This window comes from Zingiber officinale, chromosome 3A, assembly GCF_018446385.1.
Source record: "Zingiber officinale cultivar Zhangliang chromosome 3A, Zo_v1.1, whole genome shotgun sequence".
In the NCBI taxonomy this organism is placed as follows: domain Eukaryota; kingdom Viridiplantae; phylum Streptophyta; class Magnoliopsida; order Zingiberales; family Zingiberaceae; genus Zingiber; species Zingiber officinale.
Window position 1 is genome coordinate 97,518,629 of NC_055990.1, and position 20,651 is coordinate 97,539,279.

At 34.4% G+C, this 20,651-nt stretch overlaps 3 long non-coding RNA genes across 13 annotated transcripts; all 3 read left to right on the forward strand.

Moving 5' to 3' along the window:
* The first annotated feature begins 286 nt into the window (after nucleotides 1-286).
* On the forward strand, nucleotides 287-11,109 carry LOC122052117. 11 transcript variants are annotated; one of them, XR_006131883.1, is made up of 11 exons: nucleotides 287-366; nucleotides 445-510; nucleotides 2,093-2,109; nucleotides 2,214-2,245; nucleotides 2,328-2,427; nucleotides 2,540-2,942; nucleotides 3,038-3,073; nucleotides 3,164-3,239; nucleotides 3,651-3,724; nucleotides 8,701-8,754; nucleotides 11,037-11,109. It is a non-coding gene; the product is annotated as an uncharacterized LOC122052117 (long non-coding RNA). The 11 variants fall into 11 exon arrangements; XR_006131888.1 differs by having other exon boundaries at nucleotides 8,705-8,754; nucleotides 11,037-11,106; XR_006131885.1 differs by lacking the exon at nucleotides 11,037-11,109 and adding an exon at nucleotides 9,553-9,584.
* Nucleotides 11,110-11,182: 73 nt separating this feature from the next.
* LOC122052119 lies at nucleotides 11,183-13,474 on the forward strand. Its single transcript, XR_006131893.1, has 3 exons — nucleotides 11,183-11,473; nucleotides 11,576-13,300; nucleotides 13,402-13,474. It is a non-coding gene; the product is annotated as an uncharacterized LOC122052119 (long non-coding RNA).
* Nucleotides 13,475-17,027: 3,553 nt separating this feature from the next.
* On the forward strand, nucleotides 17,028-18,356 carry LOC122052124. Its single transcript, XR_006131898.1, has 3 exons — nucleotides 17,028-17,634; nucleotides 17,762-17,811; nucleotides 18,235-18,356. It is a non-coding gene; the product is annotated as an uncharacterized LOC122052124 (long non-coding RNA).
* Nucleotides 18,357-20,651: the final 2,295 nt, after the last annotated feature.

Below are 20,651 nucleotides of genomic sequence, written 5' to 3' on the forward strand. Positions count from 1 at the left end.
ATCTATCTAAAATAACTTGCTTAAGTAGTTAAGAACAAATTTGCGTAAATTATTCAATATTGTGTGTATGATAGACCTGTTAAATTGAATTTCCATCCGTGCTAATATTTTTTTTGCTATTTTTCTTCTACCATAGATCCAATTAAATTCGGAAAGGCTTTCTTGTCCCAATGTTGTTTTACTTTTGATTCTTTTGATCATTGTTTCCTATTCACTTATGTTGGGCTTGAAATTTTGTTGGTCTTCCATATGAAGCACATGCTTAAGTCTTGTATATCTTTTATTGCAAAGGAGAAAGACAGTTTAAGAAAAGGTCACCTTCGATGCTTGTGGCTTATATGCAAAAAGTCAGATACATTGACAAAAGTATGCGAATTGATACTTTCTTTTGTCGTACTTTGTTTCCTAGTCAATTCCTGGTTGGTAAGGTTGATCTTTTATCAGGTATCATGTTTACTTGAGCCGCCTCACTCACTTAGTAAAAACTGGTTTCTCAAAAGCCACTCAAAGGTTAGATGGAATTTATTCATTATTTTCACTAGCAAAAGTTACGATTGTGATGTTAAAACAGGTTCAAATCTTCTATTTTGCATTATGGTTTATGTTACCTACTTTTGATTTATATCTACATAGTATTATATTTCCTGCAGATGATTTTCTTCTTAAACAAAAGCTTTGGGAATTAATCACTCAAAATGATTCCTCAATTATACCTACTTCTCTGTTAATTGTTCTAGCATGTTGCCAGTGTATACATGGAAATTGCTTTAACAATTTTTCTTTCTCTTTGTTTGTACCCCTACCTACTTCTCTGTTAATTGTTCTAGCATGTTGCCAGTGTATACATGGAAATTGCTTTAACAATTTTTCTTTCTCTTTGTTTGTACCCTAAATCCTTTCATTGATTTTTTTTCTTCATTAACATGAAAATCTAGTAATAGTCATGATTGTTTATATTTGAAAATCCAATTATTATAGTTTATATTTTTTAGTCCTGACCATGCTTCGTTAGCATCAGTCAACTCTCATGGGGTTTTTCTAATTTTGGCAATGTCTGCAACTAGTTAGGAAGATTATTGGTGCAACAAACCCTACTTGAAATTATATAACCTTTTGGCCAATGAAATTTTTAGATGAAGTGGGGCCAATCAATTTGATAACTATGATAGATGTATGTGGATTAAGGGATTTGAAAATATTATAATATGATAGGTTGAAGGGAGCCTTGTTTTGTCAGCTTTCTCACTTTGGATTGCTTTATTGTAGTCAAAGACATTCTAATGGTTGCTGGCTTGATTTAGATAATTTATATTTCTAGTCATTTTTTTTGTTAAAGTGGATTGTACTTATTTTAATTGCCACTGTTATGGGACCCTTTTCCGATGCAATTCTAGGTTGTCTGAATACTTTTTTTTGAACAGCCAAAGTTATCTTTGGAAAGAAGTTTCCGCCTAAATTAAGTACTCTTCATATGGAACTTATAAATACTTTTCCATTGGTCTGGTAATGTTCAGCTTCACTATGAAGTGAACCCGAGTATCTCTGGTCTAGAATGTACCAAATTGAAGGATTCATAGCAGAATCCTCTCAATCTTTTTATAGATATGTATATATTATGTAAGCATAAATGGTGTAATAGGGCAAAAGCAAAGGGTGACACTTTGTGCACTTTAGAAAGTGCTTTATTTGTGGTTAGATGGTTTCACTGGTCAAGCAACACCTGATTGACAATTTGAAGTATTAGTACCTTCACTACAAGTTATAATAGGATTGCTAAGTATCTAATCTTTGAAACTGAAAAACCTATGTTTTTCAAAACTTAACCCTTTTATTTATTTATTCCGTTAAAGGTCTTACATTTATTTTTTATACCTTTCAATTGAAAATATATGTCCTTCTGGTACACTTTAAAATTGGAAAAAAAAATTGGTACATGATAATTTTGTTACTTTGTTCTTATATTGAAAATTTGTGCTCCTCTTAATACTTTTTTCTATGGTGTATTATGAATTGATTTTGTAAAGTGCTCTATTCTTCAATATGTAGAATAATCTTAAGTTGTATCTGTTTCAAATACTTGTGTTCTGTGTAGGAACATTGTGTCAAAAGGTTGTATCACTCTTTCATTCATGAATCTTTTCTCACATTGTCTTCCATCTCTTTGCACAATCCATCCTCATTGCACCGAAGTTTGCTCTTTCCATCTTTTATAGATGCTCTCAAAGATTCCTTGAAAGATGAAAAGGTATAGATCATTGCATTGGTATATGTACCATTTTTGCTATGCAATTCCAACATCATTCATTTATTTTTGTGTGTAAAAATAGTTCCCAAATTTGTCTACAACCAAGACAATCAGTAGCTTCTCAAGATGACTCAAGTGTGGTCAGAAGAAGAGCCCTCTCTGGCATAAAGGTCTATGCAAAAGTATGCATTTTAAATGACTGATTGACTTTCCCCTAAATCTATAAAGAAGCCAAATAGAAATTTGTATTTTTTATAATTGTTTCCATGATTGCATCATGTATAAATCCTGCAGCAGTTAAAGTCTTTCGATTTTAGGCCCAGCTATTGCAGAAAGTTTAAAGAATGGGAGTGACCCAGTAAGACTTCCGCTAAGTGTTGTGCTCTGCTTGTTTTTCAGTTAACAAAAGGTTAGTGTTATGTTGATTTTGTTTATCATAGTTTCTCTTTAGCCTCTTGGAATTCTCATAATTCTTTGACTATTCATTCAATTTCATTTTAGTAGTAATTTACTGCAAGTTATTTAGGCATTTTACTTCCAAATCTACTGCAATCTATAATTATATGTTGTCAAATTGAATTGTCTTTGACTTTAATATATGGAACTACATGAAAGTACCATGCTTTAGCAGCTATCACCTTTCTATCAAGGTTCTAGAAAATGTATCTCGCCAAAAACTTGACAAGCGTAAAAATAGGTATGACTTTAATCATTATTTGCAATTTTTATTTTTTTCATATTGTTTTCAATAATTTTTATTTTTTTTATTATGAAACCGATCATTTGTTGTAGGCGGAGACATCCAATTCCAAAGCTTTTTAAAAATAGGTATTTTATTATGGACATGTCAGTCAATTAATAAACTTTGTGAACTTGTAAATTAATAGCTAAGATTGACAACATGCTCTTTCATTCTAGGTTTGATTCTTGTTTCCACTTGCTTATATGTGGATGATTGGCCAATGTTCTTCCCTTTTTCTTGAAATTTGACAAGGTATGATTCACTATCTAATCCCATTCTTTCTTTTTTGTCAGTCTAGTTTTACTTTGAATGACATATGAATATTCTCTTTTCTTTGAAGTCTAAAGGGTTTCGATGATGTTGGTATCTAATTTTTTATCTTTGAAGATTTTTCTTGTTTCCTTTATCTATTTGCTCGAGATGATCTAAGAATGAGGCTCTCTTCATGCAATTAATGTTCTCAACTGCTATTGATGGAAAAATCAAAGCTTGGTACTATAATTGTTTCTTCCAAGTCATACATGACCGGATTAGATGCTAGGAGAATTATAAAGTTTTTTGAAAATAGGTATTTTATTATGGACTTATCAGTCAAATAATAAACTTTGTCAACTTGCAAATAACTACTAAGATTGATAATGACAACATGTTTTTTCATTCCAGATTTGGATTCTTGTTTTCCCTTGCTTATACGTGGATGATTGACCAATGTTCTCCTTTTCTTGAAATTTGACAAGGTATGATTCGTTATCTAATCCCGCTCTTTCTTTTTCGTCAGTCTAGTTTTTCACTTTGAATGACATTAGAATGTTCTCTTTTCTTTGATGTTTAAAGGGTAGGAATGCTTCCAATGATGTTGGTATCTAATGTTTCATCTTTGAAGTTTTTTCTTGTTTCCTTTATTTATTTGCTCTAGATGATCTAAGAATAAGGCTTTGATATAATGAGTTTTTTTTATGTTTATTTCTTTTTGGCAATTTAGTTATTTTCTTAGTAAAATTTTCTTAATTATTTTAACTGTCACACCAATCCACTTTTTCTCTTCAAGTAGTTTATCTTCTCAATTGCTATTGATGGGAAAATCAAAGCTTAGTAGTTTAATTGGCTATAGCAGAATCTCTATTTATATGAGAATAACAACTCCAAGCTATAGTATCTTATAATATCCCCAAGCGGGATTAGATTTCTTATCTTCTTTGACTTCTAAGTTATTCCCTATCGGGATTAGTTTTCTTATCTAATATTCCCCAACGGGATTGGTTTTTCTGATTGTATTGGTCTGCACCCTTAGCAGGATTAATTTAGTCTTATCCATATCTTATTAATATTCTCCTAGGGGATTGGTTCTCATAGACCTCAGCAACATTAGTTTTTTAGATCTTATTGGTTTTTTCACTTGCTATCTCTGGGTGAGATTGGAATTCTTATCCTATTAGACTTCTCGATATTGTCTAGTGATCTTGGCTTTCTGATATCATCGACATATCCCCGGGCTATATTATTCTATAACAGCCCCTGGACTAGCTCTTTTCACAAATATCCCTAGCGGATTGGTTTTCTCATCTTATTGATATTCTATCTTCGGAAGTGACTTGTCTCCTAGTCTTATTAGTATTTTCAATATTATACCTTATTGATTTGCTAGGTCGGGACATTATTGGATTTCTGGTATTCTTTGCTTTCTGGTTATCATCCTCCCGACCAAGGGATCAAACTCCTTTCCTTGGTCGGGACATTATTAGACTTCTGGTATTCTTGGTTCTCTGGTTATTGTCCTCCTGACCAAGGGATCAAACTTCTTTTCCCGTCGGAACATTATTGGACTTCTGGTATTCTTGGTTTTCTGGTTATCATCCTCCCGACCAAGGGATCGAACTTCTTTCCCGGGACATTATTGGACTTTTGGTATTCTTGGCTTTCGCATTATTATCCTCCCGATATAGTGATTGAGCTCCTCTCCACAGCTGGGACATTATTGATATGCTGTATTGGGATATTATTGGACTTATGGTATTTCTAGTTTTCTAGTTATCATCCTCTCGACCAAGGGATCAAACTCCTTTTTTCTGTTGAGACAATATTGGCCTTCTGGTATTATTGACTTTCTTGTTATTATCCGCCTGAGCTCCTCCCATCGGTCGGTATGGATCGTATTCTGGTACTCTAGTATTCTTATTCTTAGCAGTGGATCATTAGTATTCAGGCATTCTAGGCATTTTTCTTCTTATTATCTTAATAGCTGTGAGTTCAAGCTCCTTTTCTCAGTTGGATTATAATTCTGGTACATACAGATATCATTATTATTTTTCTCCCCAGTCCAAATGAAATGGATATTCATTCTTATATTATGGACATTCTTATTCTTATTCTTAGCGGTGGGATTGAATCCTTTTATCTCGGTCTAATGAAATGGATATTCTGGTATTCTTAACATTTTTTTTATTTTCCTCACGACCAAGGATCTAGTTCCTCTCACCGATTAGGGCAAGATGGGAAAAGAGGGATTCCTTTTGATTTTTTTACTCCAAGGTAGTAGCTGATATTTAATCTACCAAACTAATTGTTACCATTATTTTTGGGTCATTGAATCCTATAATTTTTTGTACTTTATTCTCTTGGGTTGTAATTCTTTATATATACTGATCAATTCCCTTATGTGCATAGCTTAATTCTATTGAGATATCAAACTACCTCCGGGTGGGATTGAAATTCTTATCCTATTAGACTTCTCAATATTGTCGAGTGATCTTGGCTTTCTGATATCATCGACATATCCTCGGGCTATATTATTTTATAATAGCCCCTGGACTAGGCTCTTTTCACAAATATCCCTATCAGATTGGTTTTCTCAACTTATTGGTATTCTATCCTCGGAAGTGACTTGTCTCCTAGTCTTATTGGTATTTTCAATATTATACCTTATTGACCTGCTCGGTTGGGACATTATTGGACTTCTGGTATTCTTGGTTCTCTGGTTATCATCCTCCCGACCAAGGGATCAAATTCCTTTCCCCGGTCAGGATATTATTGGACTTCTAGTATTCTTGGTTTTCTGGTTATCATCCTCCCGACCAAGGGATCAAATTCCTTTCCTCGGTCAGGATATTATTGGACTTCTAGTATTCTTGGTTTTCTGGTTATCATCCTTCCGACCAAGGGATCGAACTTCGTTTCCTGTTGGGATATTATTGGACTTTTGGTATTCTTGGCTTTCTCATTATTATCCTCCCGACATAGGGATTGAGCTCCTCTCTCCAGTAGGGGCACTATTGATATGATGCATTGGGATATTATTGGACTTCTGGTATTTCTGGTTTTCTAGTTATCATCCTCCCGACCAAGGGATCAAACTCCTTTCGTTAGTCGGGACAATATTAGACTTCTGGTATTCTTGGATTTCTTGTTATTATCCGTCTGATATAATGAGCTCCTCCCATCGGTCTGGATGGATCGTATTCAGGTATTCTAGTATTCTTTTTCTTAGCAGTGGATCGTTGGTATTCTGGCATTCTAGGCATTTTTCTTCTTATTATCATAATGGCCATGAGATCAAGCTCCCTTTCTCAGTTGGATTATAATTTTGGTACATCCTTTCCCCGGTCAGGATATTATTGGACTTCTAGTATTCTTGGTTTTCTGGTTATCATCCTTCCGACCAAGGGATCGAACTTCGTTTCCTGTTGGGATATTATTGGACTTTTGGTATTCTTGGCTTTCTCATTATTATCCTCCCGACATAGGGATTGAGCTCCTCTCTCCAGCAGGGGCACTATTGATATGATGCATTGGGATATTATTGGATTTCTGGTATTTCTGGTTTTCTAGTTATCATCCTCCCGACCAAGGGATCAACCTCCTTTCGTTAGTCGGGACAATATTAGACTTCTGGTATTCTTGGCTTTCTTGTTATTATCCGTCTGATATAATGAGTTCCTCCCATCGGTCTGGATGGATCGTATTCAGGTATTCTAGTATTCTTATTCTTAGCAGTGGATCGTTGGTATTCTGGCATTCTAGGCATTTTTCTTCTTATTATCATAATGGCCATGAGATCAAGCTCCCTTTCTCAGTTGGATTATAATTATGGTACATCCTTTCCCCGGTCAGGATATTATTGGACTTCTAGTATTCTTGGTTTTCTGGTTATCATCCTTCCGACCAAGGGATCGAACTTCGTTTCCTGTTGGGATATTATTGGACTTTTGGTATTCTTGGCTTTCTCATTATTATCCTCCCGACATAGGGATTGAGCTCCTCTCTCCAGCAGGGGCACTATTGATATGATGTATTGGGATATTATTGGACTTCGATATTTCTGGTTTTCTAGTTATCATCCTCTCGACCAAGGGATCAAACTCCTTTCGTCAGTCGGGACAATATTGGACTTCTGGTATTCTTGGCTTTCTTGTTATTATCCGTCTGATATAATGAGCTCCTCCCATCGGTCTGGATGGATCGTATTCAGGTATTCTAGTATTCTTATTCTTAGCAGTGGATCGTTGGTATTCTGGCATTCTAGGCATTTTTCTTCTTATTATCATAATGGCCATGAGATCAAGCTCCCTTTCTCAGTTGGATTATAATTCTGGTACATATAGATATTATTATTTTCCTACCCTGTCCAAATGAAATGGATATTCTTGTATTATGGCTTATTCTTATTCTTAGCGTGGGATCGAGTCCTTTCATCTCGGTCCAATGAAATGGATATTCTGGTATTCTTAACATTTTTATTATTTTCCTCACGACCAAGGATCTAGTTCCTCTCACTGGTTAGGGCAAGATGGAAAAAGAGATCCTCCTTTTGATTTTTTTACTCCAAAGGTAGTAGCTGATATTTAATCTACCAAACTAATTGTTACCATTATTTTTGGGTCATTGAATCCTATAATTTTATGTATTTCTGCATTTTAACTTTACATCTTTCCTATTTGATGTTGATATTTTTGTTTGTCCTCTTCTCATTCACATGTTGTTAATTAATTTCTATTTCTAAATTAATAATCATTGCTTTCAATAATGGTGTGAAATCGATGACAATTAAGTAGATTCTCTTAGCCTCGGTCCTACTTATGTTATGTTGAAGCTGATAGAAAGAAAATTCTGATGCACTTGTTTGTATATGTTCCTGCTGACCAATTAAATCTTTTGTTGCTTAAATTTGTCAGCATTTGTGATGTAGGTGTTCTAGATATCCTAATGATGTATGATACATTTTAACATCATGCCAATCAATTGTTATCCGAATATTTGGTCGTTTTCTTTGGTTTTCAGTTGCTTCTTTTGCTGTCTATTATTTTATATATATGTCCTTTCACATCATATTATTACTTTAGAATTTATAATTCCTTAATATATTGTCATATTTTTGTTATTGCTTTTTTTTTCTGTCTTTTATCACCCCCTTCATTAATAATATCTAATAATCTTATCAAAATTGATACACTTGGTTTAAGTAAAGCACTGCAAGATGGTTCCATGGTTCTAGTTTTGCTGCTTTTAGAATATATATCTTTATCATTGGAATTTACCTTTGTTGGCTTTCCTTGTGAGAATTTTATTCTGTCATTGCTTAATGGATTTATGTGATTGTGTGCCTAGTGAGATGACTGCTCCGTAATCTTTTTTCACGCCTTCTTGTCTATCTTTGAGCCTTCAATTTGTGTCACCTCCTTGTTCCTAGTAACTGACACTTTTTTTTTTCATCCTCAAGGAAGATTGTTATGTTGGATAGGGTATGTATTGAGAGGACTATTGACTATATCAAGTAAGTTCTTTTCTTCCGAGCAACATGTATGCAAGGAGCATGGACAAAATCATTTAGTCATCCTTTATGTGTTTTTGAATGTACTATTTTGATGCACTTAAAGTTCCATATGATGATTTCCTTTTTCATCATTGAAATCTTGGTTTTCAATTAATTCTGAGTCTGGGTGGTTATCTTTTCAATTCCTTACCTAGATTTCTTGCCTCTCAACTGTTTCTACTTAGGAACTTTGACTATCTAAGTTTAGTACTTTGTGATGTTTCGTATTGATCACTCGAGCACGCATATTTGATTTGTGGTTTGAAATAATGCTTATGATTTAACAATTAGTTTGATTCATATTAGGATTATAATTGAAAGGAATTTCTTGTCTATGGTGTCACCAAAATTTTGCCTTTTCTAGTAATAATTACTCAAATTGAATCTTGATATCTTTTTATCTTATGAGTGAATGTACTGAACAAATTGTAATATTTAGTGATATACCACTATTGTTTAAAGATCTATTGATATGTCATTGTTTTGCAGTATCTCAGACATGACAAACAATTCTTTACAGTTTTAAATTCTAATCATATAAACATATATATATGGTAAGTTAACTTCTATTATTCTAGTTTTATCTTTTGTTTTATGTTTTGGCCTATCGGTTGTTTGGTTACTATTTAAACTTTAAATGCTTTTCTGATCATGTCAATAATGTTCTGTTTGATGATATATGATATTTCGTATTTCAGATATGTACTTTTATGGTTGGTCATTCTTGGTAGGAAGTTTTCATTTGCCTATTTTCTCTAGGAAAGTAACTACTCGATGGTGTCTTTGAGTGATAAATGGTCTTCTAGGCCTGAGGTATACCTTCATGTGGAATTTGCTTTCTCCATTTATAATTTTCAGTCTCTCTAAATTTTTTGTTGGACTCCCAAATAACATTAGTTAAATTGTTTTTCCCTTTTTCTTTAGTAGGCCTACTCACGTATGTTTAATAATATATTGATTTAGTCATTCTCGTCACTTGTGAGAAATTCTTTTGTGGGAGTAGTGTCAATGCTTTTGGTTTGTAAAATTCATCTTCCTTAACTTTGCTTCCAGATATTTTCTGTTTGCTTTGATCTTTCTTTGAATTACTTGAGATTTACCTTCTTCATGTTAGTCTAGCTCAGGAAACTGCCATCTGTCAAAGGACAATAGAATTCCTAGAGTCATGGGCTAATATTAAACAGTGAACTGATACTCACGTTAGTCTAGCTACAATAGAGAATTGCTGTCAGTCCATCTATCAAAGGACAACAGGAGAAATCATGGTCTCAGTGTAAGAGCTGTCAAGTAAATTTGATCTTGATCTCCTTGTAGATCTCAAAGTATGAAACTTGGTAGTTTGGTTCTTCTAATTGCCTCTAAGATTTCTACAATTTGGGGCTGATAATATTGGACTCCACCAGAAATCCAGAAATAAAATCCACTATGAATGTGACACGTTCTCAATCAAATATTAGAATAAAAGGCTGAAATCACATAGTAAGGCATAAATATGGAAGCAAGACTGAAGTTGATCCATTTATCACTTATTTAAAAAAAAATTAGCAACTTTTTAACATCATGCAGATTTCCATTTTGGGACTTTAGGTGATTTTACATCACATAAAATAGTTTTAAAAAAATAGCTTGCTTATGCTTTTTTTTATATATTGATAGAGAATGGCACCTGTTAAAGTTATGATGACATAACATAAATTGCTGACATCACTTTTGATTGCTACTTTTTCACTAAAATTCTTTTTGCTTATAAAATGAGTATGCTATTTATCTCTTCTTCACTTTGATGGAGCCATGCAAGAAAATGAGCATTTCTCTTGTCTAAGTTGAACTATGATCTTCATAGAACATGATGCTAGTTATAGCTGTATTCTCTATTTTTTGCTCTCACTTTGATTTGGTCATTTTTGTTCCACCAATCAATATACTCTAACTTTGTGAAAACTTCCATAAAGAAATTCATTTGGATTTTCATATACTTTGACCTTGGTTTTGACCACATTGTAATGAAGCTGACGGTTGCTCCACAAATGAATTATGGTTTTGAATACTAGATCACTTTTATTACTTACTGAAATTGTCTCCAGGCTTCTGGTGTACGTTTTGACCACATTGTAATGAATTATGACATTTAATCCTGATGGGAGAACATTTCTTTGTGGTTTGCATGAAAGTCTGAAAGTACACTCAATTGTTTCATTTTTTAATGACACTTCTCACAAAGCATTAATACCAATTTTGTCCAGGTATTTTCTTGGGAACCAATGGTATGCCATGATAATGTAGATGTGGGATGGTCTAGACTATCAGATACGAATGTTCACGTGGGAAAGCTTCTTGGATGTTCATACAATCAAAGTTGTGTTGGCGTATGGGTTGTGAACCTCTCTGTGCGTATTCTAACTCATTCTATTAGGCTTAAAAATATATTTTTGCTTCTTGAGAAAACATTAAATGGTCACTAAATCTGTAAATATAAAGTTTAATACTAGCTGATATTATGAAATGCAGTGCATTGAACCATATGCAATTGCTAGTCCTAGATTAAATGATCATTCATGCCAAAAGTCTACATCAGATGGTAATCCATCTATGCCAGATGATAACATAAAGTCTAGTATGAGGAGGTTATCAATATTACAGAGTTCTGAAACAAATTCTAAGGAGACAAAATCATTACTAGGTAGGCTATTTGAATAGTTTTTATTGCATTTTTCATTTTATGTGTTTGGAGCAGGTATGAGATATGAATATTTCTCTTTTCTGTAATTGGAGCATGTGCTAGCACGAGAGCACCTCTGGTCGCACCAACATCCGTTTCTTCCTCTGTAAAAAGATGTTTATCAAAACTTCAGTCCACATTCAACCTTCAGACCATCCAAGCAGATATGGTACCTATGATTGTTCCAAGAACTAGCACGAGAATACACTTGTCCTCTGATTTTACTATAGACTCTGGGGTTGGTAAAACAATGCCATTTGACATCCAATTAAAATTTACTGAATTTTGGAAGGTGTCAAACATCAAATAGAATTCAGATAAAACAGATATCCATTCAGTCTGGATATTTGAGCAGTAGTAATATTGAACAAAATGAATTTCTTGGCCAAACTCCTATTTCTTTTGGCAATTCAACATGTGTCAGCTGAAACAAATAATTTGGATGGTGTTAAGAACTTGATTAAAGGAAGGATCAGGTCTATCCAATTTATTCAGAGAACCACATTTGCACTTTGATCAGGAAAATTGTAAGTCTGATGCCACCTTATTTTGTTTTGTTAGATTATTCATGATTCCAACTTATCAAGATTTCTTGATATTATTGTTGAACGCTGTTAGTTATAGGACATTCTAAAGCATACATCATCACTATTCTATGTTATTTTGTATTTCTCCTTCAAATGAAGTATACTTGTAGATATTAAGTGATCCTGTGATTAAATATTTCTTTGCAAATCATGGCATAGATAATGAAGAGAACTTCCAGAGTGAAATTTCAGCATTGATAATTTTCAATCTTGGTTGGACTAATACCAAACTCCTGAGTTGGATCTATATAAATTCTTACCCTATCAAGTGTCACCTCCAAGAAATTAAGTATTCAAGGAAGAATGTATTGAAGGTAAAAAAAAAGAAGCTTGACATTCAAAGAAACTGGTATAGATAAGGTACATTTTGTTGGACACGGGAGGAAATCCATTAAAAAATCAATCAGATTGGTGATGGCTGATTTGCACACTTGCAAGAGAGATGTCCATGTCTTCACTATTGTGGACATATTCGCCGCATGAATTCAACCTTAGCTAAAGGGCTAACTGAATCAACCATAGCCAATCTTGACGAACCGTGTTCAATATTAAATTTGTTTCCGATTAAGTTTCAACCTCTAGGGTATTTAAAGAAATATGAAAGAACATCTAGTTCAAATAAGTCAATCAAGAGCTTCAGGTTTTTATGTATTTAGAATTACCTAAGAAAAGTAAAACAATTCTATTTCCTATTATGAGTTTGAAATTTGCATCTTTTTCTTACACGAGAAATAGATCATGCACAATCTTCATCAATACCAAGTACCCTTGCAACATTATATGAACATGATGGATCTTCAGGTATGTAAGGTAACTGGAATTTAATCTTCCTAAGTAATTGGTTTGAATTATTTCCAACCTCATTTGGTTTACGTATGATTTAATCTTTAGGAGAAGATCTTTTACAAACTCCTCATTGACCATGTGGAAGAATTGCTTCCAATTATTTATACACCTATTGTCGGAGAGGCATGCCAGACTCTATCTTTAGGCATCCTCAGGGCCTCTATATCAATTTGAATGAGAAGTTATTATGTTGCTTGACTTGCTTCCTAATCCAATTACTGAAATTTATGGAATAAATTGAGTTTTCAAAGGAAGGATTCTTGAGGTACTGGGAGACTGGCCTGAAAGGAATATTCAAATTATTGTGGTCATAGATGGTGAGCGGATCTTGGGTTTTGAGGATCTTGTCTGCCAGGTAATATTATACTCAGATTTATTTGCCATTCCTGACGTGCAATCCATTATGTTGGGATCTTTTCATATGAACTTTTGGCTTGTTAAATTGCAATTTTCTAGGGCATGGGAATTCCTATGGGCAAACTTGCTTTATATAGTGTACTTGGTGGAGTCCGTTCATTTGTTGTGAGTTGTATTTAGCTTTTTATTTCTATATCTTGTCATATGCAATTTTTTCACATGCTAGTTTCTGCAGAACATTCTAGCTTTTTTGTTCTTAAAACAAATTGATAATTTATAGTGTTTACCAATCACTATTGATGTGGGTGGGGACCAACAACGAAGACTTAATGATGAGTTTTATTTTTTTTATGATAATAATGTTTACGATGATAATGTATAATAATTTGCATTTTTTTTATCTTAATATATTTTGATTGATATCTTTGCCTTTTAGGTATATGTTGTATTCTTTTGCCTTTTATTTTTTCTTCATCTTGCTTTTCCATTATTTTCTTTCATTGTCTTTTTCTCCTTTGTTTCAGCTCTTTTATTCTTTTTCTCCTTATTCTTCTCCTCATTCTTCTTCTTCTTCTACTTTTTCTTTTTTGTCTTACTTCCTCCCCTTTATTTTCTTTGTCATCATCCTTTCTCCTTTGATTTGAATTTTGTCCTCTTAACCTTTTCTTTTGCTTTTTATTCTTTTCCTCTTCTTGCTTCTCCATCAATTTTTTTACCTCCTATAATTTTCTAATATTTTTTTCTTTATTATCTACCTAATGACCTATATCCATTCTCTCTATCTTTTTCTTTTTCTACATCAAAATTTTCATCTCCCTTTGTTTTCATACTATTAGTATTGTCCTGTTTTTGCTGTATTCTATCTCATTTTTATATCTCCCTTTTCTTATTCTTCTTTCATCATTCTCCATGCCATAGTTTAAAATCTCAGGTCATTTTGCCCAATATAGGCGAAACATCTCGTTCCTCCAGTGGATTGGCAAGCATATTTTCAGTGTCGAAGTGCTGCTACGAGTCCAAACTCGTCACGCTATCTCGGAGATGCATCCAGACGCGTCACACGGGATCGATGACGAGTCCGGATGCGTAACATGGGCCCAATGACGAATCTGAGGCGTCACACGGGCACAATGATGCAGAATTGGAGGCGTGCTTGTGCTGGTGCCAATCCGCGGGCGGAAGATGATGTTTTTAGTCTATATCGAGAGAAACAACTCAAAATTTTAAATTATATGACATGGAGAATATATATGAAGAATGAGATGCCTTATTTTTAACATTTATCCTTTTCTTTTCTTTCTCCTTTATTTATATGACTTTGGTTTTTTATCTTGTTACTTATAGTTTAATTCTAATTTTTCTTAGCATTATTTTTATTTAAGAATCTTTAATCAAACCTTTAATTATATATTAATAGTAGACAAACCTTATCATTGTTTCAATATTGTCATTTCTTTTGTAGGTGAAAGTTCTGTGAATAAGATGGAGCAACATGCTAATTGTGTGGGGAACTATTTATAAGTTCTTCCTTTTGCCTTTGGTATTTTTTTTTTGTTATTGATATCTCATAATTTTTTATTATTTATTTGTTATTCTTGTGTAATAAAAATGTAGATATCTCATAATTTTTTTCATAATATTTATGATTTATTTGTTATTCTTGCATAGTAACACAATGAAGATTTAGCAAAAGATGTTTTGCTATTTAAAACATAGGTATCTTCAACATCACTTAATTGGTAGAAAGTTTTCTACCATTCATTTAATAATAATGCAAGATGCTTTGTTGCTTTTCTCATAGCTAGTTCAATTAGTGGAGTTTTTGCTAAACTCAATTTCTGAATGTCTGAAACTCCTTTGAAACAAGTGCTCATCTAAATATGAAGTAGGCAACTGTCTGGAAACTGAACTTTGGAAACTCCCATAGGAATGTTATTTTTAAAGGCAAATTCTTCTTCATTTTCATTTTAGTTTTATTTTATTTTTGCATCTAGATTAGCTTTCTTTCTTCGGGTGAGTTGGCTCATACTGTTTAATCTAACGAAAGATATTCTCATACACAACAATATACCTCTATGTGGAACAACTAAGTACTATATGATTTTTCAGAAGGAAAGCAAATCAACCTCCAGCAACCTCAAAGAAGCTTCTGTTACAACATTCTCAGAAGGTAAATTTATACTAGGATCTTTCTTGGGTTTACATTCAACTATTTGGAATTATATTTACTTGCACCAGGGGTTCTACTGTTACAAACCATGAAGCATGTGAAGAAATCTACTTACTGATAGAGGAACATAATCCAGACTTCAGATTGGAATTCTATTTTCAATACGAACCATTTTTTCCTTGTGTGGGAAACTGACAATTTGTGTACACTAAATGTGTGATGTATTTTCATTATTGCATGTTTGACCAACCTATCTTAAGATGTTTTTTATCTATATGCTAGAGCTTGTTTTTGTTTCGAGGAACTTTAACACTTGTCAAATGCGTTTAATTGGTTTTAAAAATGTAAAAAAAATTTATCTATTCTGTAAAACTATGTAGTATTATTGAGTTTAATTGAGTAAACTATAAACAATTGGGCGTGGCTTGTATATTTTAGTGTGCTTTTCATGTTTGATCAAATTCATCTATCTTGCCTTTTCTTGGCATTTTTTTAGTTGATTGTTAAAGCACCCACTGGACTGGGGTTTGTTAATTTTAACAATTAAAACATATCCTTATTGGTAAAATCACTTATGCACTATAGGAATTCATGTTTCCATCTTTTTTTCCATTTTATATGATATTGAGAGGGCATTGGTTATGTTGTGTTTTTGCAAATCCTTTTGATGCTGATTTATGTTTTCCTTTTTCTATCTTTTTGAAGTTGGTTGTGGAGGCTTTAGACTGTTAAATATTCCCAACTAATAGAAAGCTATAGGAATTTATTAACTATTCCACCGTTAGCTTTTTTGTCTCTAGTTTCAAGTATTTATGTAAAATTCTTGCTGATTGTTCACCATTTTAGCAATTCCAAAGTTCCAATTATTTTCCTATTGTGATTACTGTAAAATTCTGATTTCTTGTCAGTATTGATTCAAATCTCAAAAAAATATTGTTGGGTACCGTAATATAGCCTTTTCTTTCCCCTATCCTTTTTCTAGAAACTGTGAACAAAAATTAGAAAGGCTAATTTTTTCTGAATCAAACAGTCTTATGTTTTTAATTATGCATTTTTTGTACTGTATTCTTGTATTTTCAGCCCATGAGCATGGTCTTGTCTGGTGTAGTAGGTTAAGTTGACAAGGAAACTACAAAATGGTGTCACAACAATAGATTCGATTTTGACTGTCACCCAAATGTTGAGGAAAATATGGAGTTGTTCGCAAGTTTGTCAAGTTCTATGATAATTCTTCTTGACTTTTACTTGGAATGTGGAAAATTTATATCATTAACTTTTTCTGTCAAACTATTTTTGACTTGATGCTACAGGTGAAGGAATGGGTGAGTTATCATTGGCTGATAGGGCAACAATAACTAATATGTCACCTGAATTTGGAGCAACAATGGGTTTTTTCCCCATGGATCATGTGACCTTGCAATATCTTAAGTTGACTGGAAGAAGCGATGAGACTATGAGTATACTTATTCAACAAGCGTGTAACTTGTCTGTACTGAAAATGACATGGTCCCAAACCATTATGTCAGTTTTTCTATTTCGTTTCTTTAACATAGAAATGCATATTACCCTTTTAGACATTAATCTAACCATGAAATGATAGGAGAGAGCAAATTTCATGAAAGGGGATGGTGTAAGAAGATACATACTTGAGTGACTATTGAAGTTTAGAAAACATATCCAATGTGTGATAATCACATGAATTTGAACATCTCTAGTGCAACAATCTTGTTGGTTCAAGTGAGCTAAATTGAAAAATTCAAATGATATAAGTCACCTTATCTAATATTCATATGTTTCAATGTAACACTGCAAATATGAATATTTCTGTGCTTATTTAGCTACTTAACTCATTCTTAGAAAAATTGTTGCTACGGTCAGTCATTTTAATAACTTTAATATTTGTGCACAAGATTGTTTTTTTTATTATTTTGACTTTGAATCAAAGATATCTTACTAAACTCATTCGACAGGTGGCTATGATTGAGGCCTATTTACATCCAAACAAAATGTTTGTTGACTATAAGGAGGTAAGACACTAACCACTTCATTGTGTAACTGTGTTTGTTTGAATGTCTGAGCAGCCTCAGAAGGAAAGGGTTTATTCATCTTATCTAGAATTAAACCTTGAAGATTGTTCAGCCCTGCATTTCAGGTCCTAAAAGGTAGACCTCTGCTGTTATCTTTCAACCTACGCTCCCTTGTTATCCATTTCTTTGTCCAGAAAACCAATGCATTTAATTTTTTTTCTTTTAAATCATGATGGATCTCATGACCGTGTACCCTTAAAAGAGATGAAAGCAGATTGGCATTCTTGTCTTGACAACAAAGTTAGATTCAAGGTGAGAGTCCGTGTATTCCTCACTAGTGGTTAATGCCTAGTTCCATTTTTTAGCACGGCCATGAACAACCTTCGCTAAGCTGCTTCCGGTATATATACAATCTTTGTTGTTGTTGTTTCTTAAATTTTTATAGTTTCTGTTGCCATTTTCTAAAAAAAAATTGGGATAGTGATGAAGTAGATGAACTGGTACATTTTAAGCTTGAGAATTGCAATGCTGAAAAAGATACATTGTTTCCTACAATTTCTGAAGTTCATTTATTTAATTATCAAGAACCTATCAGTTTTTGAAGATGGAAGTGTCTCATCAATACCTTATTTTTCAAAACAATCACTGTCATACTAATTATGACAGTGCAAATTATTTACAGTTGTTTAATTCTGAATCTTGTTTATTGTTACTAACCAATTGCTTCTTTTGCAGGGATTTGCAGTGCCCAAGAAATCACAAGAAAAAGTTGTGAAGTTTGACTTTCATGGCCAATCAGTCGAGCTCAAGCATGATAGTGTTGTGCTTGGTGTTGGACTTGTTGCCAAGAAGTCTTGTGAATTGGGTCTTTAGGTTATAGTTGATAAGGGGATAAATATGCCTTTTTGTCCCCTTTTTTTCTAAAAGAAAAAGGGTCAAGGTGAGTAATTCCAAGCTTGAGATTTGGAATTATACAAGTGGGAAGCTTAAGAAGGATTTGTTGTATTAGGCCAATGTGAGTAACCCTGAACATTCAATTTTCATTGCCATAAGAAATTTGTATTCACTTTAGATATTTCAAGTAGTAACTTCAGGTTCTTGCCAGCTTTGAAACTTCAATTTATTTTTTATTTGGTCTAGGTGACAAAATACTAAATGTATATTTCAAGAGTTTTCTACAAAGAGTAACCTTAACTTTGTATCATGTGGATTAACATGTCTTATCCACAATTGAAAGTTTCACTCTGTGTTGGTTGGCACAGGTTAACCCACACAACGTTCCCCTCTCCTTATTGTTGGGGCAATCTGGGTACCCTAAGTTTTGATGTTTGGACAAAGGTTTAAGTTAGGTTTATTATTATATTTGATATGCATTGTGAGTGTGCAGGATACAGGTACAACAAGGAAAGTCCAAGGATGATCTTGGCAAAGGAGGAAAATCCAAGGATGAGTCTTGGCGGTGTAAGTCCAAGCATGTAGTCTTGGCAACGTAAGTCTAAGTGTGACTTGGCAATGGATGTATAACACCCGCCCTTCTACTAACCTTAGCTTACAGGACAAACGTTACCCTTTTCTGTATATCGTAAATTTCGACATTCCTACCTATTACATCCTCCTCAGTCCATAAATTTATCCTAACTTGATACGACTTGTAGGACATGACTTGGAGCCCAGTAGAGCTGAAGGGGAGTCTAAAGCTTCTAACAAGTCTGGGTCGTGTGACCCTGACAGGTAATGTACTTCTGGCTGGCGCATGGCACGACCGTGTGAGGATCACACGGTCGTGACCCTTGGCAGAGGAGAAGAGGGGCACGGCCGTGTGAACCCACACAGCCGTGTCACTTCAGCCGAGAGGAAGAGAGACACGACCGTGTGAATCCACACGGCCGTGTAGCTTGGGCCGAGAGGAAGAGGTGCACGACCATGTGATTCCACACGACCGTGTCACCTTGGCCGAGGGGAAGGCCGTTCGAAGGGTCACACCTTGCTTTACCAAAAGAGTTTGTTCTTCCCTTTTTCACTTATCCTTGCCACTCTAAATTCTGCCAAACCAATAAATTCAGTCCAAACAATTAGTCACAGTATTTTATGTAAAGCGGAGAGAAGAAAATACTCAAGTTCTAACATGTTCCACACAATTACAAGTTCTCTGATCTCCTTCCATTGTTGTATTTTCCTCAAGCAGTTTTAAAAGCCTGTTCTCTTTAAATGCATTGTTTTATGAGTAGCTGGTACTTACTAAGCATCCGCTTATAAATTTGCATTTCCTTATACTGCAGATAAAGGAAAAGGAAAGCTTGAGTAGGAGGAGGCAGCAGGAGCAGTGTTTGTGTGCGTGTGTGTGACGGAACAATGGAAGGCGATCGGAGAACTTGTAATTGTGTGGAACATGTTAGAACTTGAGTATTTTCTTCTCTCCGCTTTACATAAAATACTGTCACTAATTGTTTAGGATGAATTTATTGGTTTGGTAGAATTTAGAGTGGCAAGGATAAGTGAAAAAGGGGAGACAAGCTCTTTTGGTAGAGCAGGTGGTGACCCTTCGCACGACCCGTGACATGGCCGTGCGGGTTCAAACGGCCTCCCACTGGCTGCTTTTGACCAAGGTGACACGGCCGTGCACCTCTTCCTCTTGGCCAAAGCTACACAACCGTGTGAATGGAATCACACGGTCGTGCACCTCTTCCTCTCGGCCCAAGCTACATGGCCGTGTGGATTCACACAGCTGTGTCTCTCTTCCTCTCGGTCGAAGTGACACGGCCGTGTAGGTTCACACGGTCGTGCTCCTCTTCTCCTCTGCCAAGGGTCTCGACCGCGTGACCCTCACACGGCCGTGCCCTGCACCAGCCGGGAGTACATTACCTGTCAGGGTCACACGACCCAGACTCGTTAGAAGCTTTGGACTTCCCTTCAGCTCTGCTGGGCTCCAAGTCATATCCTACCAGTCGTATCAAGTTAGAATAGATCTATGGACTGAGGAGGATGTAATAGGTAGGAATGTCGAAATTTACGATATATAGAAAAGGGTAACGTTTGTCCCATAAGATAAGGTTAGTAGAAGGGTGGGCGTTACAGTTTGGTATCAGAGCGAATTTTATCCTTCCGTCACACACATCAAGCATTGATCCTGCAGCTTCAATGTAAGAAATTAT